Genomic DNA, 6,000 nt, shown 5'->3' on the forward strand with positions numbered 1-6,000 from the left:
TTCAATATAACAAGAAGTCTGGTTTTAATATTATGACAGTAGCTGATAGAAGAAAGGACACTTTGACACTTGGTTAGATATTAAAAGCAATTCTATAAAAAAATTACATTGCTATATTCTGTATTATATTAACCCTTTCATCAAGAAATTTCTAATGAAATACATGATGATGTGTTTCAATTAATATTTTTGTAAATAATCAAGAATTTGGATGAGTTTAATAAATAAACAATCTTCTCCATTATTAAGCTGGAGTTTGGTGAGCAATTTAACAAAAGGTTCTTCCATAAAATTATGATGGAGGGTTTTAATGTAGATATAAACTCTTTAAAACTAGAAATTTTGTATCACAAAGCAAGGATCAATTTAAAGGCAGAATAGTAATTAAATGGGTTTAAGGGAACTTGGATAAGCAAATCAATAAGGATGTCAGGAAGTCAAACAATAAGTCAATAGTTTACATCTTGGCCCTGGAACTGCATTTGTGCCTATATCCAGGGTACTTAGCTTTCAAGTTTCAAGACCACTAAGTTCTATCTAAATTGTTGATGTTTAGTGCCATTCAGCCATGATCAAGCAGGCCCATGGTCAAAGGTATTCCAGCCTTGACCATCTCACCTTTTATTTAGATTCAGTTATCTAGGATTATATTATCCAATGTGTCCTTAACTATCGCTGTACAATGTGACTTGAGGAAGATTTGGCTACTGTTTCTAGCAGGTTGAACAGCAATATACAGGTTTCTTGATCGCCCAGGACTTGTGATCATAGATGATAAAATTTGTTGTTCTTGTTGTTATTCTGTTACTTAATTCCACTTTAATGAAGCAGATCTATGATCAAAATCCATCTCTTCTTTTATTCAGATATGGTAATATACAGGACTACAAGTATCTCATATATCCTTCATTTTCTAAGATCATAGGGTAGTATTTGTGGGAGATTTTGGCTACTATTTCTAGCTTGAGTGCTCATGTAGAGCAGTGGTCCACATGGCCCTTGGTGGTTCATATAAAATTTTGTTAAAATTTATCTGCAATAAATCGATTATACTTCTACAATATACAAAATATTTAAACTAACTTTTTATACAATACTAATAATATTTAATTATAAAAATACAATAGGATTTTTTAAACATTAAACAGCTGGGAGGGTCCATCTGAGTAAAATAGAATCATCGGGGTCCATAGGTAAGAAATGGCTGAGAACCACTGATACAGAGGCTCCCTCTGCTGTGGAACTGTAGAATTAATGAGTGATATGTGCAGGTGGCACGTAAAATACACCATTTCGAGCGTGGCCGTCGCCAGTACCGCCTGACTGGCCCTTGTGCTGGTGGCACGTAAAAGCACCCACTACACTCTCGGAGTGGTTGGCGTTAGGAAGGGCATCCAGCTGTAGAAACTCTGCCAAATCAGATTGGAGTCTGGTGTAGCCATCGGGTTTCACCAGTCCTCAGTCAAATCGTCCAACCCATGCTAGCATAGAAAGCGGACATTAAACAACGACGATGATGATGATGTGAGTTTGTAGAGTCTAATTCAGGTCCTCATAAAGAAAAAAGAAGGCCACATGTGATAATTAATCAAGAACTAGAGTGTGATGTAAGAGATTTAGTTGCTGTTTCTAGCAAGTTATGTGATCACATAGAGGCTCCCTTGACTCATTGATTGATTAATTGCTTCACTTATATATATGTATATGATATTTTATCTTTCATCACATCAAAGTAATAAACTGTTAACTTCAGACTGACAGCAAGCCTCGTGTCTTTCACACACTTGTCTTACACCTTTCTTTATAATTTTAAAGCAAGCTGACACTTTTGTCTATAAACTAAAAATAGTGCTGAAGGAGATGATAGTCTTTGAAGGTAGGATTTTAGACTAAACTCAGTGTGTGAGTGATTTTACAATGTAGTAGCTTCTGATTCCTTACTTGAAATTGATGCCACCATTAGATTAATCAACCCTATGATGACTAAATCAATGAGGGGGCCACTACACGGTCGTTTGTCATGCTACAAGTAGCAACCAAATCACCAACGAATCATATTCTATTGTCTTAGAAAAGAGATGTCACTTTAGATGACACAGTCTTGGATACAGTGTGTCTGGATAAATGACAAAGATGGTTCTTTTGGAACACTCAGAGCTGACCTAATAATAATTAAAAAAAACAACAGCAGCTATTTCACTGAAGTATCGAATGTATACATTTGATTAAAAGAAATTAATTTCAGAAATTACGTGTTTCATCCACACATTCTAATTTTGATTTCTGTTTGAAGAGAGATTACAATATTTACAATTTTCTTAGTTGCATCTAGAATGTGAAACCAGATTGATTAATAGTGACGGTCAATAAGAATTTTCTCATACCACAATGTTGTACATGCTTGTGCTAAGTGCGGGTGGACAAAGTAGCTTCGACCAGATGTGACCATAATGCATAATGTCGTCATATAACACCATACCAAAGCCTGGCAAATTAGCCGTATCAGTGTTAAATAAGTAAAACAGTAAAATTTCGAGAAAACTAGTGACGTTCTGGCTGGGTAAAAAGTAACAGAAATCAGCAGGATAAATGTCAAACCATTTGACATTTCATCTCTTTCTCTTTCTCTCTCTCTCTTTTTCTTTCTCCAATGAAGGATTTTTGTACAGAATGTTAGATTTCACTTCTTGCTCATGCCATTAAATTTATTCCACTGTTTGAACTATTTATATCAAAGTTAATTTTTCTTTGTTAATGTTTCTTTAATTTCAAACAAACCTTGGCTTTAATGGGACTTCAAATTCATAATTATTGAGACAGTTGCTTTTACATCTGGGTGTTTTCAACCATAAATTATAAATTGATAAGGGGAGAATGTCACTGCTTTTCAGCTAGGTTCTCTATAAGACAATTAGAGTAACGTGATTTGCTCAATTCTAAAAACGATAATTCCATCACTTTCACATCATTCTGAACTCCTATAAGCAACCATTTATCAAGAGTTAACTGGAGTTTATGTTGTCTAAAATCTAGCTGAAAGACCATCACGACTATTACCATAAAAAAATGCGTAAACTTTATATTTTAGGTTCACAACCTATATTTGAAAACTTTGAGTATAGCATAGCTTCTTGAGTGGAATTTATTGAAAATTTAAATACATATATCAATCAAAACATAAGAGATGACAGATCAAAGTAACTGATTCCATTATACTGAGAGAATTAATGCATCTGTTGCATGCAAGAGAAATGCCAACATTGGTTCTGGTTCAAACATTTCATAGAATGTTTGATTGCATGCTGAATGAAAGAATATCATGTTCTTTAAATGGTAGCAAAAATATACCAGTAAAACAGTAGAAAACTGTGTTAAGATCATTTGGTCAATAGTTAATGTTGCTCAGATGAAGTAACAAAGGGAGAGAGAGAGAGCGATTGTGTTGTAAAGTGGTGTTGCAGATTCATCTAACAAATGCAGAACTCAAAAGGCACCCTCTCAAATATCAGTCCTCAGAATACAATTGCAGCAGGTTTATATCCTTCTCAATTAGTGGCAGTAATGGATCTCCAGCTGTGTCAGTGATGAGTGTTCAGTTCTTTGACTAACTGAACTACTTGTTCATTCAATTAGGATGTAAAGGGCTGAACATTCCACAAACATATCTAACAATGATATAATTCTCAGACCAGATTTCAATGATACAATGTGACAAGGTTGTTGCCTTTGATTTACAGGGACAATCCTGAGAGAAAGAAAGGGAGAAGAATTAAGCTTAATAATTTATCAACCCCCTGACAGTATGAAAGGCAAAGTTGACCTCAGCAAGATGTGAACTTAGAGTGCAGCTGGACTTTTAGATTACAGGTACAATCCATTCAATAGGCTTACATGCAGTTTTCATCCATCTAATTTCAGTCACAAGGCTTGGGTTAACCTGAGGCTATGCTACAAGACACTTGTCCAAGATGCTATGCAGTGGGATTGAACCTAGAATCTTATGATTGTGAAGTGAACTTATTAACCATTTGGCCCTCGTGGTTTCAGGTTCAGTCCCATTGTGCAGCATCTTGGGCAAGTGTCTTCTACTGGTGTCTTTGGATGACTGATGTCTTCTGAGTGAATTTGGTAAACAGAAACTATGGATACTATATCAAAGACTATCAAGGGGGTACCCCAGCATGGCCGTAGTCTAATGATTAAAACAAAGTAAAAGATTAAAAAATGATGGTAAACATGCTACTGCCACCAAAGTGGTGTCAAAGCAAAGATATGTAGAAGCAAATACACACACACACACACACACACACACACACACACACACACACACACACACACACACAGAATACCATTTAGAGAAGATTGAACCAGAAAGTATGTGGTTACAAAGTGAACTTTTTAACTAGACAACCATACCTGTACTTATATTCACACAGAGAATACATTTAAATGCATACAATTCCAAACCCCAAAATTAATTTCATCTCAGTAAATCAAAGAAAAAAATATGTAAACATTAAAGTAATGAGAACTCACCTTTACAAAGAAGCATCACTTACATCAATATCTCTGTACTATTATCTATTATTACAATACATTCTTGTATGAGAAGCAAATAAAATTCACTTCTCTGGTTTCAAAAAAAAATTACATTTTTCCATCATTTATTTTCAGTTATTATTAAACAATATATGTATTATTCAAATAAATAAATTATATAAAATACAATTACTTATTTATATTTTATAAATTCATTTATTTCATTTATTTATTTGTTTACTAATTTTGTTTATTCATTTGTAGTAACTTTCATGTTCTTTTCTTAACAGAATCCTCGGAGGCTGTATTTAAAATATCGATATTAGATATATTAAACAATCAATATCACATAGTAACCTACTGATATAGAACTTAATCATGTCTATTTAACAAGAGATATTCTCCTATTTGTTCTGGTGATACATGCGTAGCAGCAGTATTTAGCTAAGGATTCTGAACATTTTTAGCTGAGTTTACTTTCACTGATGCAGTCTTAGATCAAGCTATTTATTTAGATTCACAATACTACATCTCTCTGTTGATAAAAGGATATTTTTATTGTACCAAACTATTTAATTGTGGAAAATTGGATTTTGGTGTTTCCTCTGTAGTTATGTGTAAGCATATATGCAACCACACGTATGAAAACATATGCATGCATATATATATACATACATACATATATATTTATATACATACACACACACACACACACACACACACACACACACACACACATATTATATATATATATATATATATTATAAGCATAGCTGTGTGGTTAAGAAGTTCAGTTCACAACCATACCAGACAGTTGCAGGTTTACCCTGATCCAGAGCACTTTGGACCTGGGGAAATGTCATCTGCTATAACACTGGGTTGAGCAAAGTTTTGTGGGTGGATTTAGAAGTTAGAAGCTGAAAGCCTACTCTGTGTGTGTATGTGCATGTGTATATATATATATATCATGGACTCTCCTGTTGTTAGATGACGTATGAAGGTTCAACAATTTCATACCAAACAACCACACAGATGACTTGTTTATGGTAATCAAATGTTTGTGTAGACATAAGCTCACTCCCTCCATCAAATCAACATTACCTGTACAGGTGCAACTGGGTGCTACATGTCAGATGTTGAACTGATTGCAGAGCAATGTGAAATGAAGTGCTTCGCTCAAGAACACAATGCAACACCCCGTCTGGGAATCGAATCTACGATCTTGCAATCGTGAATGCAACACCCTAACCACTAAGCCATGTGCCTTTACATATATATATATATATATATATATATATATATATATATATATATAATCACTGTGTCAATCATATGATCAGATGCTGGTACACACTGCTGACTACAATGTGCTTCCTCACATTGTCATAGCTTTTGAATGATACCATCATGTTGGCTAAGCAGGCAGGCCAACATTTCCCCTGAATAGAATACCAGTTTATT

The 6,000-nt window shown here is 34.3% G+C and overlaps 1 protein-coding gene across 2 annotated transcripts in view; it reads left to right on the top strand.

Moving 5' to 3' along the window:
- The window catches only part of LOC106881088 (uncharacterized), a 925,009-nt gene that overhangs the window by 532,067 nt on the left and 386,942 nt on the right, over positions 1 to 6,000 (top strand). The window lies entirely within an intron of this gene.

Source organism: Octopus bimaculoides, chromosome 13 (assembly GCF_046866305.1).
Source record: "Octopus bimaculoides isolate indiv1 chromosome 13, ASM4686630v1, whole genome shotgun sequence".
Taxonomy (NCBI): domain Eukaryota; kingdom Metazoa; phylum Mollusca; class Cephalopoda; order Octopoda; family Octopodidae; genus Octopus; species Octopus bimaculoides.